The following is a 13,626-nucleotide window of genomic DNA, read 5'->3' on the forward strand; positions in this document are numbered from 1 at the left end:
TTAATTGTCTTTAATTGCGGCAAGCGCTAACAAAATCGAAAAATCACTGTTTACATTCGAAATGTTAACTTATATAGGTTTACAGGTTTGCTGACAAGGCTGGGGGTGTTTAATACAATCATTTTACTAAATTGATTTTTTTCATTTAAAAATAAAATTATTTCTTTTTTAATAAAGTTTTATTTTAAAATATTTGTTTTTGTTTATTTATATAAAATTACGATAGTTGAATTGTATTCTTTCAATTATATTGGCAAGTAAAATATAAAAGATTAAAACGGAACGAAATTGAAATTTCCATTACATTTTCAATACAATCCCAAAACATAAAGCTTTCCTCGCCAATGAATTGTTTTGATAATATACTTAAAGTGAAATAAATCGAATATAAAATTAAATGAAAATATATTAAATAATTAAATGTTAAATAGATTTTGTAAATAGTACAGTTGAAATGATTAGAATATTTCCAATATGTAATAAGGTCGAGGTAATTAGTTAAAGAGATTTAATATAATGTGATATGCAAATGAGCATAAGTCATTCGATATGGGGGTGGTTTGTAGACTAGTATATAAAGAAATTAGGCATTGATTCTTATGTCTCCTATAACAGAAACATCCTAAAATGGGTTCTAATGTTTCTCTACCAGGAGAGATCTACCCTCTTACCTCCTTTATATTTCGTTGATGATGGAGAGCTGTACACACAGACAGAAACACACGAACCCTATTACTTTATAAAAATATAGATATATATATATATATATATATATATATATATATATATAGGGTACCCACAAAATCTAACTATATAATCCACCTGGTGCCCAATAAAGTCTGGCTACATGATGTAGCCAGACTTTGTGATATACAGTGTAACCCGGATAAGAGACTACTTATCTGTTTTTGGCGGATCTCTTATATTCGGGTTATATTGTACATTAACACAGGCTCTAATTTGGGACCAGAGAAAATCTCTTATATCTGCTTTTCTTACATTGGGTCACTTATATCAGGGTATCAGGGTTACACAGTTTATATATATATATATATATATATATATATATATATATATATATATGTGTGTGTGTGTGATTAGAAAGATTAGTGTGTATGCGCACGTGAATAAAAGAAAAATATACCAGCAAACATATGGATAACTGATAATTTAAGTTAGCTATTGATAGATATGAACTGACTGAAATATAAAGATAAAACCAGACTGGAATTAATGACATCACTCATCTCTTTTTTTTTCTTTAACTATTTTATGTTTTACCTCATCTAATTTTTTCAATTAGTCTGGAGACTTATTTTTCTTTAAAAATTTGGATATTTATATTTAGTGTACGTGCAGTATATAAGATTTCTAAAACATGTAGCTTGCGTAAAAACATGTTCTTACACGTCATGCCTAAATCAGTAAAAATTCCAAAAATTATAAAAAATGATCTGCTAGAAATACTTTTTACAAAGAATCATAGATATTCGTGGTCCACCATTTTTTATTTTGAAATGGCAGATTACAATTTTTTTGTCAAAATAGATTGCAGTTACCTCGCCTGGCCTTTCAACATTAACAAATACGATAAAACTATAATTTGATAAACTTTATTTCTATTTATAACAAGCAGGCCACCAGGCATTGCCCAGTCGTAGCATACATATATGATATTTTAATTTATGCAGAGTTTGTATTTATTATTATTATTAGAGAGCCAACTATCTATTAATTATTATATTATATCAGTTGTGTCCAGAGAAATGGGTTGTCAGAATCATGGAATATTTGAATGCAAAGTAAACAAGCTCATTTTAGGTTCAATACTATTTACTACAGTCGAAACACAAATTATATTCACAGCACAATATGCACCACATGTTAGCACAGCCGTCATCTTGTCCATTCTCCCTGGAACTCTTTAGTCTTTTTTCTCTTCATCTATACAAGGGCAATAACTCTTACTTCCTTTATTAGACCTATCTCCCCTTTAGCTTTTGATCGCTATAACAGTATCCAAGATATAGTAGTGATTTCAAAAGGTTTTAAAAAATATGACTTGTGTGCCATCAGCTAGAATTGAAACCAAACATTTAGCACTTCAGCCTTATTCATTATCGTCTGAGCTAACAACAGATGGATATCAGAACTTTAAAAATGAACTTTACCATGATGCCTCTGTTCAGTCTCAAGAGACAATGGGTATCTCCTGAAAGGGTAGCTGTGCATGTAATTGCGAGACAAGAGTTTCACAATCCCCAACCACACTTCTCCTCAATTGGCATTGCTTGAGTCTAGTGACAAGGAGAAATGCAAGACGCCTGGAAACAATGCCGAGATGAGCAGAGAGTACATACAGCATCTGGAATTCCCAAATGGTCACCCATTTAGTACTGCCCAGGCTCAATGTTGTACAGAATAAGGACGACCGATGAAACGAGTTGGAAAAATATGGAACACCAGTGGTCATCTGGTGTTATAAATACAGCACTGGTCTTGGACTCGAGAGACTTTTAAGTCCACTTTACATAGCACTACAAACAGGATTTATTTTTACAGGATTTTTCTTACTGAAATTTGAATAATAATGGCGTTAGGACAATGTGATGATGAACATTACTTGCAACTAATTCATCGGTTGATAAATTTGCAAAAAGAAAACAACAAACTTTGTGCTGGCAGGGAAAATTTGTCGAACCAGCCCCACACTAAAAAAGACAGACCTGTGATAAGCATGGTTACACCAACAAAGACTGGCCATTATTCATCGACACATGAATTCGGTGCAAACAAATAAACAGTTAACTGACCCCATGGATATACACAACGAGTTAAATACAAGTACTTGAACCAGGTAAACAGACTTTTGCTCAACCTACTAGGGCTTAAAACTCTCCATATAGCCATAGAAGAACAGCTTCTATGGTATATATGACTCATTGCAGTGAAAGGTCTACATCAAGAGGTGCATAGGCATGGATTCCACAATATAAGACAGCACAGTTTTTGACAAAACTTTAGTCCCAAGTGAGGTTTTGTAATTTTACTGTCAATTGTCCTAACGAGAGCTGCTGACAGACTATAAACTATTCAGAGAACATGGTGGCTGGCCAACTTGTAGATGGACTTGCAAATACAGAATACCAATGGAAGCTATTGGTTGAAGCCAATAATCTGGTTAGTCTAGAGACAACGGCTACGTCAACTCCTCATTTGCAAAGCAGCCTAAATGAGTGTTTGACATTTGGTTCCATGAGGTCGGAGAAAAAAGCATCTTGGAAGGAGGAGGTACCTAGAACCCACCCAAAATAAACCGTGTAATGGATGTGGGAGGACATCACATGCTAACGATCTCAAAGGATGGAAGAACTGTCTGGTGAGGGAACTCAGATGTCATAATTGTAGAATTACTGGATACTTGCTGGTAAGTGTGTAGAAAATCAGAGAAGTGACAATGGAGTCAATGAGTGATTCAATATGACACCAGTCAAAAATACTTAGCAGCAAAGTGTGAGCAAAAACAGAAATTAGAAGCAATACTACATCTTGCATGGAGCAGAGGTAGATTCAAAAGACGCTCCCCCCCCCCAAAAAAAAACGCCACCCTCCATAAAAGTTGAAGTATCTTGGATACTGGAGTTCCATGTCAAATTTGGGTGTGCTGTAGATAAGGGGATATGCCGTCAAATACACCATATCCAGGCCATTGTGGATACTGTTGCTCGAACATGCTTGAGTAAAATACTTGAAGCATTGAGATGCACTAGCAACGTGTTGATACCAACTACCTCCAGGATATGTAGAATCACTAATGACCTACTGTTTGCATAGCTGGTTCTTTGGGATAATAGGGGCGCCTCAAACTCCCCTTCCAAAAAAAGCTTTAATGTTTTTACTATTTTAAAGCGTTTTTTTTTCTTTCTTTTTCTTTAAATTTGAAACACAAGTAGTGGCTAGTTGTTAACTTAGAACAACAAGGGTGAATGGCGGAATTCTTCAGGGTTTAAATGTATTGTAATGCTTTTATTGGGGTCAAAAAACGTTTTTCAGCTGCCACATTACTTCCTATTTATTTGCCTCCTCACAAGGGCAGAGTTAGAGACAAGGTTGGTTTTTAATGTAGAGAAGTATTTATTTATCATTCAAAGGGTCAATAATCATAGAAGCACCGGTGGTACATGTCACGTGACCAAACTGTTCAGATTTTTAGAACGAGGCTCGTCCGTGGGACCTACTTATCTAAGCTGCACTGAGAAATAGTTCCAAACAAATCTACTAGGATCCTGTTTACCCTTATTGGAAATAAGAGGGGACCTGTGGAACACTGGTTATGGGAGCACTTTCAATCAAGCACATTCAACCATTACAAATGATGTCAGGGAGACCACTAAATATAACGTTCACTCTGGGAGTGAAACCATATCATAATAATCCTTTTTTTTTTTTTTCACAAAAGAGTCACCACTCATAAAGGTCCAGAGGCCACCTGAGAATAAAGGTTAATGAGTGTATGGTAGTCAATAGGACAATATCATAGTAACCGTTAGTAGTGGGAATTTGGTAAATTAGATTACTTAAGGGGAAAAGCTCATCAAGAACTTGTTTACATTGGACTTGAAGACGACCATATTGTAGTCAGCTAAAAAACAGGGAGACAGAATAGAGTTCCACAGGCATGCTGTTTTAAGAAAGAAGCTTTGTTCATGGAATCTACGTTTAGGTTTAGGCACAGATAAAGAGTGGGGGAAATTATTGATAGTGGTTTTAGATAGACGAGTGTTTTTCATGAAAGTTTGGCAAGGGAGAACCATAAATTAGAGCTCAGATGAGCACTTACAGAGGACTATTGAACCGAATGGAGGGAAAATTATTCAAGATCTGTCCAAGTGACTTCTTTCCCAAGGTATATCTGTTCTGTGTTTTCTTTAGTCATTTCTGTACAGTAGAACCTCAGGATATGGTTTTTCATGTTATGATATGGAATGCAATGTTTTTCCAGCCCTTGGTTACGATATTTGCCCTGCCTTATAGTGTCATTTATAATGTTATTATATACTGTATTGTACTTTCTTACTAATTTTTAATACCATATCCCTGGGTTTTACTGTACTATAATAATTTGTAAACGTTTTCCATTTAAGTGTTATAAGAAAGGTCTCCCTTTTCGTGTAAGTAAGAAAAACATTCGATAAGTAAAAATGAGATTAGATAGACCGAGATTCGAACCCCGTAAGCAAGGTTCAGGAATAGGGTCAGAAATGGAATTTTCGCATTGTTCAGTTTTCACATAAAATAGTTTTGATATGTTGTTTGAAAAGGAATTTAATTATTCAATTCTTTTTATGAAAACTGAATTGAAATAAGGTCAGTTAGAAGAACGAACAATAGAAAATTAAAAACATATTGAAAAATAAGTTAGGTCGAAAATAGGTTAGAAGAATTATTTGTCTGTAGAAATGGGTTGGACATGTGCGAACCATGCATGTTTAAGCTACCATGTGAGTGGGGCACGTTCTTGGACATGTGCATGACGTCATAGCAGAAAATGAATTCTCAATATAGTTTGCTAGTTTTAGGAGATTAGAGAGAGTTGGACAGAGTTGGAGACAGGAGCCAGTCGAGTTCGGATTGAATCAGAGGAGGGTCTCCCTTTGGAAGCGAAGGGTTAGACAGTTTTAATCATGTAGTCATCTTTGAATTCCTGGAACCAATCATCATTGCAAGCGGCCGAATGTAATAAAGAACGCATCATATTTTGTAACTGCGTCTTCGTGTTGTGTCATTCTTCAACAATTAAAGGTAATGTGAAACATCCTTTATATTAACATTGTGTCCACTCATCGTTATTAATGAACTTTGTGTATAAACCATCTAAGTAATGTGTCCCCCTCTCCATCATAAGTCATGACTGTCTCCTCCTGTGTTATAAGAACTGAACCCCCCCCCTCTAAATATGTGTTAAAAGAACTCCTCCTCTCCCTCTGTGAAACAGAACTGTGGAACTGTATAAATGTCCTCCTCTCTTTTCTTCCCCTCTCACTGTATTACATGTCCCCGTCTCTCTTTAAAATGTACCCGATATATGTCTCCCCAATATAACACCCCCTATGCAACATAAGAAACATTCAGATTTTATTTTGTAACTACATGTAACTCTGTAATACTTATAGCGCATCAGGCATCTCTGTTTGTTGGATTTGATATCAGCATAAATTAATCTAAACAAATTCAGTTTCTTAAATCACACTCTAAAATTTATAACAACTGGATTGATTATCTTCATTAATAAGTAGTGAGAAAAGGTGAAGATTAGTCGCAGGAAGAGTTCATGTGTATGGACGTAAATAAAATATTGGAGACAGTCCTGTAGGAAGATATTGGTTCACGTGTATACCATATTGAAGTTTGGTTGCTGGATTATTTGTTTCCTCGTATTGTCAAACTCAGAGCCAAAGGCTTGGGTGGGTTCTATTGCACCCCAAGAGAATAGTTTGAGAGTTGATCTGAGCTCTGTGAAGATTGTTACTGTTCTGTGAGCCAGAATGGAAGAGAGAAAATAGCCATGGGTTTAACCTTTTTATGAACTTTGTCATGTAGTCAGCTCACTTGAGAACTGGTCTCTGAGTGGGCAAGCCAGAAAGGAAGTTGACTGCTACAACCAATCAGCAATGATCTTATAAACCAACGATATTAAAAATCTCAAGCTGCGAGTATATGCTGCTCCTGCTGCTATGCATACATGCACACACATTTGGAGGGGCCCTTTTTAGGGTTCTAGTTTGAGTTGAGAAATACATTATTTAGCTACACCAACGCATGACAGAAGGGAAAGAGAAGATCGCATAAAGCAGGTGTTAGCACTTTGACTCAAATTCCTTATTGAAAGAAAAATTTGTTCCTTTTTATGCATTCAGGATCGATCAAAACAGCAAATTTGATTAATTCTTAACAAATGCATCTGATTGGCTTAAAATGTTTGTATTTTTTTTTTTACTAATTGAGGCGTAGAGTCATATGCACAGAAACGATTTTAAGCATTTTCTTTTGTTACATAGTGAAAGGGTGTAACAGTGTATATTCAATGTAATCATGTCTATATAATCAAGTGTGTATATTCTTGCTGTTTCTCGCTGTCATCTAGTGGTTTCCAATTGTTCCTTGTGTGCGTATGTGTGTGTGCATGTGTGTGTATATGTGTGTATGCGTGTGTATGTATGTGTGTGTTATGTGTGTGTGTGTGTGTGTGACATGCAATACAGTGCAACATATAAAATTTAATACACAAATAATGGCGGGACTCAGTCTTAGGGTTATTATCTTGCCAACAGAAAACCATACCTTCATTCATCCGCGTCTTGTTGGGTGAATTCGCCAAAAGCTGAAACGAACATTTCTTTTAAAGAAACGACCAGGAGTCTTCGGTTATATTTCAGATTGCTTTTATTTCACCATGTTTCCTTGTTGGAAGATTGCATGCCGGTCTTAGTCTACACCCCCAGCACCAGGCCCAAAGGTCTGTCGCTAGGGATTCAACCGTCCCACTGTGTCTCCATGATTTCTCCCCTTTGGAATTCTGTCCCAGACTCTCTTTGTCTCTTTAACTAACTCGTATATATATCTAAACTAACAAATCCTATTATATCGTTGACTTCCATTACCTGACACGTGACTTCCAAACACGTTTTGATACTTGATTTAGTCATTTTATTTGCTGTTTGGTAACCTACATTCCCATCAAGGCCAAATTCCAAGATCTCTTTTTTCTAAGTTAAATATTTTACTAACATTCCTTTGTTTCAATGACATTCTCTCTGCAAACCTTTTTCTACATAACAATTAACAAAACAATAATAATGTTCATTATCTTATATTTTACTTTTTAATAATAATAATAGTTGATTTCCTAAATCGATTATCAGCAAGGCAACCCGGCGTGATATAACATTTTTTGGACACTGAAGGATAAACTGTTTTGCTCGCTACACACACAAATGCACATGCACACATAAATGCACACATACACACAGACTATAATCAAATAAATCTTTCATCAGCTGACAGTTATGAGATAACTCATCGAATTCAACAATGAGATTAGTTATAGAAACAACAAGATTATAAAATAGTTACAGAAGCAGTGAGTTTACAACATGCAATACATTCCTGGCAGAATTAGAAATGAAATCCGGTTTAAACAACCATACAACAAAAAACTTAAAAACAAATGCAACAAAAATATTTCTAAACCAATAAACACTTACCAACATTGAAGAAATTACATGACATTTAAGCTACAGTTGAAAACAAAACAATAATACATACAACACTGCAAGCATCATGCAAAACATGCCAAAAAAAAAAAAGTTTGACGCTTCTACACTATTGGAACAAGATTTTCGGAAATCGTGAAACTGAATTTTGAATTTTGAAAGCACAATTTTATGTTCTTTTCCATGAAAATAATGGTGTTTATGTATTCATTGTATTTTTAAGATGATTATATCCAAAAATTACGAAAATTGATAATGTAGAAAAAATTTTATTAAAGAAAGTAAAAAATAGAATTTGATGAAACAATCGTAAAACACAGGAGAGTTCAATAGAGAGTTAATTTTCAGTTTTGATCAAAACAAAATGGCGGTAATTTTTAACCTGCTAACACGATTGAAGTTATTTTTTAATAATTCAGGTATTTCGGCTGCATAATTTGGAAGCTACTATTGTAACTTATTGACAAACAAATTAGTTGAAACCATTGTTTTTTATCTGAAAACTCCATTTATCAACTACAAAATCTTGTACCAATAATGTAGAAGCACCAGCTATTCTAACTAAAGGCAATAAAAAACAAAAGAGCTATTCACAGAAAACTGCATTTAAATTTTTTTGTTGTATAAATATACGAACATAATGCAACACTTTCAAGTTCAAAAAAAGATGAACCTGAAGAAGGTTAGCATTTACATCATTCAAAATTTTGTGAAAATAACAGCCAAGATGAGAATAGTAGCTTAAATAATCCTAATATATATAATAAATAACCCTCATATAAAAATTTTTTTTAAAAACATAACACACAGTACTTACCAGATGTATATGGTACCTTAAAAATTTACACCAATACAGAAGTTCAAAATGTCTATCATCAATTATTATCATAAAAAAGAAAAGAAAAAAGAGTAGAAATATAGTCATTGTTTGTAGACATCTATTGCATGGAGAGAAATGACATGAGAATGAATGTGTAATATAAGTCTTTAAAATAGGCTTAGATCTGATGACCTCGGAGGAAGATTAAATCTGAACAGTATAGGGAGACAAGTGCAGAATTAGAGACTTTGATGGCATAGCCATGTTGAAAAAAATGGATAAAAGTTCCTGGGTCAGTAGATATAGAATAATTGTGATAGCAGGGTCAGTTCACATCGGGAAGGCCAAGGAAAACATATGAGGAAGTAATAAGGATGAACTTGATAGAGAGAGAGAGAGAGAGAGAGAGAGAGAGAGAGAGAGAGAGAGAAATAAAGACCTGGCACAAAGAGAGATGCAAAAATATCCACAAAAGTGTACCTCTCGTACAGATATTGGCATGTTGGGCTCGATGATGCATCCAGTAACCTGATCACCTTTCAGACATGCTTTGACCGATACTGTTGGCGTTGCTACCATTTGGCCTGAACTCCTCAACAGAGATATTCCAAAGAAAGCTGAATTAACAATTTCAAGGCATTCAGGGGGTTGTCATTATTGTAGATGATCTAGTCACAAGAAAAATACTCCAGAAATACCAAACGATAGGAGTAAAACTTAACCCAGAAAAACTAGGGACCGGACTAAACGTGATCATTTTCATGGGGTATCGCATAACCAAAGATGGCATTGGAGTCGACCCAGAAAAAATGAGGGCTATCACGTATATGCCAGCACCAGGAAACATTGGAGCTCTCCGCAAATTCCTAGGCATAACAAACTACATAGGGAAATTTATTCCAGATTTTGCAATAATGACAAAACCCCTCCAGAATCTGACCAAAAAAGATGTTCTGTGGACATGATCAGATTTCCAACAAGCAGCTTGAAATACTGGAAAGAAGCAATCACAAACTTGTAGCAGACGAAAATTGCAACATGCACAAGCAGGAGCTAATTCTCTGGATTTTAAATCTACTTTCTTTCTGGATTGTCCAATCACAAGCCAGCTCTCAGTCACGTGACCGAGTGTATAAAACGTGAAACTGGCAACAAGCTTGCTTTCTCTCTCTCTTTCCCCTGCTCTGGCTGGTGGATCATTCCTGACAAAGGTAAATAGTCTCTTAAAGGACCCATAGGATTGATGCGCCATGGTAGCTGACTAATCAAGAATGCAAGAAGGCATTAATCCACAAGAAAAAATACTCTGTTATGGTGACTGCTACAATCCTGGGCCCCTTCGGTTCTGACCAATAAGCCAACATCTTTCCTACCACAGCACTCTTATCCTTTGCTTCCGTCTCTACATGAACGCATGCTCTTTCAACAGGTATACACATTATAATTCAATAACTTGAGTGTTATTTCTTCCGCCCGTCACACCAATAATTTCTTGGGTAAGGTTGACACTGTTGTACAAAATTCCAACTTCCAAACTTCTGTATACGTAATGCACCTTCTCTCAACTCGAAACGAACTTCTGCTAATTCAACTTATTTCTTCGAAATCCAACTTCAAAATGAACGTCCCTCTAAAAAAATCAACCCTCTTTTATCTCCAACCAGGAGCATCTCATTTGCATATCGGGTGGTCACATTGCAGGCACATAAAGAGATAAGGCAGCCATTTTTGTTTCTCTCTTCTTCATTCATTTCATTCCACAACCGACCCGTTGAATTATACACACGTGCTAGTTAAGTAAGTCGCACGTTTCCCTACACACATGAACACTTTTCTCATTCTTTCTCATTAAATGTTGCAATGTAACGATTAACCTTGTTGTGAGGGAAAATTGGTTTCCTGGAGTCTGCGTTTGTTTCCATTTAAACTTTGTGTGTCTGTGAATGAATTTAGACTAAGTTTGTCACGCGTAGTCCTTTTATAAATATTTTATCACATATTTTCGTATCTAATCAGTCAAAAATTTCTGGCCTTCTATCTCTTAGTGTAGCTATTTCCTTGGGCAATGTGTTTTGCCCGATAATTTTTTGCTATAATGAACTGTGTATCATAGTGGAAAGATAGGTGTATCCGAATTTTAGGAGAATTTTTTACACCCTTAATACAAAACTGCAAATAAAATATAAAAAAACCCGTAATTTCTATTTTTAAAGTGGGTTGCTTAATTTCTTTTTGGAATATACTTTCAAAATAAACTATTAAAGTTTTTTTAAAAAAAATAATAGAAATATTATTTTTTATTTTTTAAAAAACAGTGTTTACAAAGTGCTTGCGTGCGCTCGTGCAGCCATTTTTTTTACGTAATAAAATGAAGTGAATTTTATGAGTTAAATTTTTTTCAATTTTTTCAATTTAAAAATCTATCCAAATTTTTCTATTGGTTCAATTTTTAAGATATTTTCAGGTTTAATGTGAAATTTTATGCTCTTTCCAATAAACCGAAGAGAATATTCTAAACAAACGTTTTTTTTTTGTAAAATTCACCCCGCCCCCATTTTGAAATGTCTATTAAAATGAAAATAATTAATTTTCTTACCTAAGGTTTATATATCACAAATTGAAGATAAAATAAAATAATTTAATTTATAAACAAAAACAAAAGAATAGTTATGTGCAAATTTACCTGTAAAGTCAAAAGTTTAAAACTTTTTTTTTTAAAAACATGTTGATTTTTTTTTAAGTGAAACGTCATATTTTGAAAATATTGTCCTGTAAGAATTGGACACCTACATCAATTTTTTCTTTTTCATTCAATGTTGCTTTCTTTTAGATTTAAAAAAAAAAAAAAAATTATTGCATAAAGAACAAATAAAATATTTTAAATCAAAAACTCGTAATTCTTTAAGAGAATAAAAAAAAAAAAAATGGAAAATTTGTAAGCGGGTTTGTGTATAAAAGTAAACTTAATTATTCAACTGATGAGTGAAATGTGATAATTTTTTATTACGGTGACCCATAATTGACTAACTTGGTTGTTGACAGCAAACATATGTCAGAAATTCAAAGGGGAGATAAGACACTTGTCAGCACTTCAAATGTTTGTTTCTTTATATAGTTACTACCGGAAAATATATTTGGTCTAATGTGTTGTTTTTACGTTTTTTAAATAATCAATTATGGCGGTTTTCAGCCTTCGTATTTCTCAACTGGAAGAAAGAGAGACAACTCCGTTGTGAACCTCTGATATGACAATTTAAAATCGCGGTCTTTTTTAATCTTTGCTTAAAAAATTCTTTTATTTAAAAAGTACACGAAATATAAAATATAAATATGGACAAATTCTTAACAATGAAGAATGGAAGCACCCATTGATTATTATTTTTATAGGTAAGTGATTTTTTTTTGAATTTATATATATTTTTATATTCGAAGTAAGTTAAAATTCGTTGAATTTTTCAAAATCTTTTTTAAAGAAAACCGATTTTTAAAAAAATATTGCATATTTTTCTATTAAACCTTTTATTATTTTAAAATTTGGTCTTTGCTCCTTTTATTGAAAAAAAAAATAGGGTTCAAATTACATTTTTCAAGTAGTTATAAACTTCGAAAGACAGTGAGTCTAATTATTCTGATTTTTATCACTCATTTTTAATGGCGATATCTGACACTGCTAGTGGAAAGATGTAGCACAATCGCGCTCACATCAGTGATTGCTCCTGATGCACTTTGTGTTTTGTTTAAATATCGTTATAAGCTTATCTAACACCGTCTACTTCCTATGACATGTAATGACATTTAAAACAGGAAATGACTCCAGAAAGTTAATATGCCGGTTCGCCACGTGTTTGATTTAATGTTTTCAACAGTAAAGGAAGAAAAATTACTCGAACACCAGCAAATAAAGAAAGTAAAAACATTGCCAAAATTTACTTAAAAAATAAATAAAAATTTTTTAAAGCTGTATCTGGTCCGGAAGTGGACGATCATTTATATGCGAAACTGATCCCCATGCTCAAATCTAAAAAATATTTTTGTCTTGTTTATTTTTGCTGCCGAATTTTTCAGGCATATAATCGACTAAAGAGAAATAGAATTTAATCTTTCATTTTTTTTTTGTGTGAATGTATAAAAGCGAAGGAGTAAAATTTTGTTCAATGTTCTAAGCGACGGTATTTTGTTTTCTATGCTCTAAGCGGCCATAATTGACAACTAGAAAATATTCCTGGGGGAAAAAAAACATAAAAACAAAAATTTTGCTCAACCTTTTGTGAAACAATACTGGAACAAGGGGGAAAAAAAAACTGTAAGTAAAAACAATATTTTTATATATTGCTGTTTAGGATTTATTTATATAATAATCATAACCAAATGTAAATTTTGAATCTTATAAATCTATGTGATTATTATCGTTTTCTTTTCTTTTTTTTTTTTTGTTCGTTGTTTAATGTTTTGCATTTAAGGAGAAAAAAAAATACCACACCTCTTTTTTTTTTCTATCTAAATCTCCGTAGTGTATTAATAAAATTATGCGAC

At 33.6% G+C, this 13,626-nt stretch overlaps 1 protein-coding gene across 3 annotated transcripts in view; it reads left to right on the forward strand.

Moving 5' to 3' along the window:
• The first annotated feature begins 12,330 nt into the window (after positions 1–12,330).
• LOC145248087 (protein TFG-like) overlaps positions 12,331–13,626 on the forward strand; it is a 43,402-nt gene continuing 42,106 nt past the window's right edge. Inside the window, exon 1 of one of the 3 annotated variants that reach the window (XM_080109871.1) lies at positions 12,331–12,480. The gene's annotated coding sequence lies outside the window, so the exon portion shown is untranslated. Of the gene's footprint in view, positions 12,481–13,093; positions 13,397–13,626 lie in introns of those variants that run through there. The other 2 variants (XM_080109868.1, XM_080109872.1) reach the window with 2 other exon arrangements.

Source organism: Euprymna scolopes, chromosome 26 (genome assembly GCF_053919585.1).
Source record: "Euprymna scolopes isolate OS-2025 chromosome 26, ASM5391958v1, whole genome shotgun sequence".
NCBI classification, from domain to species: Eukaryota; Metazoa; Mollusca; class Cephalopoda; order Sepiida; family Sepiolidae; genus Euprymna; species Euprymna scolopes.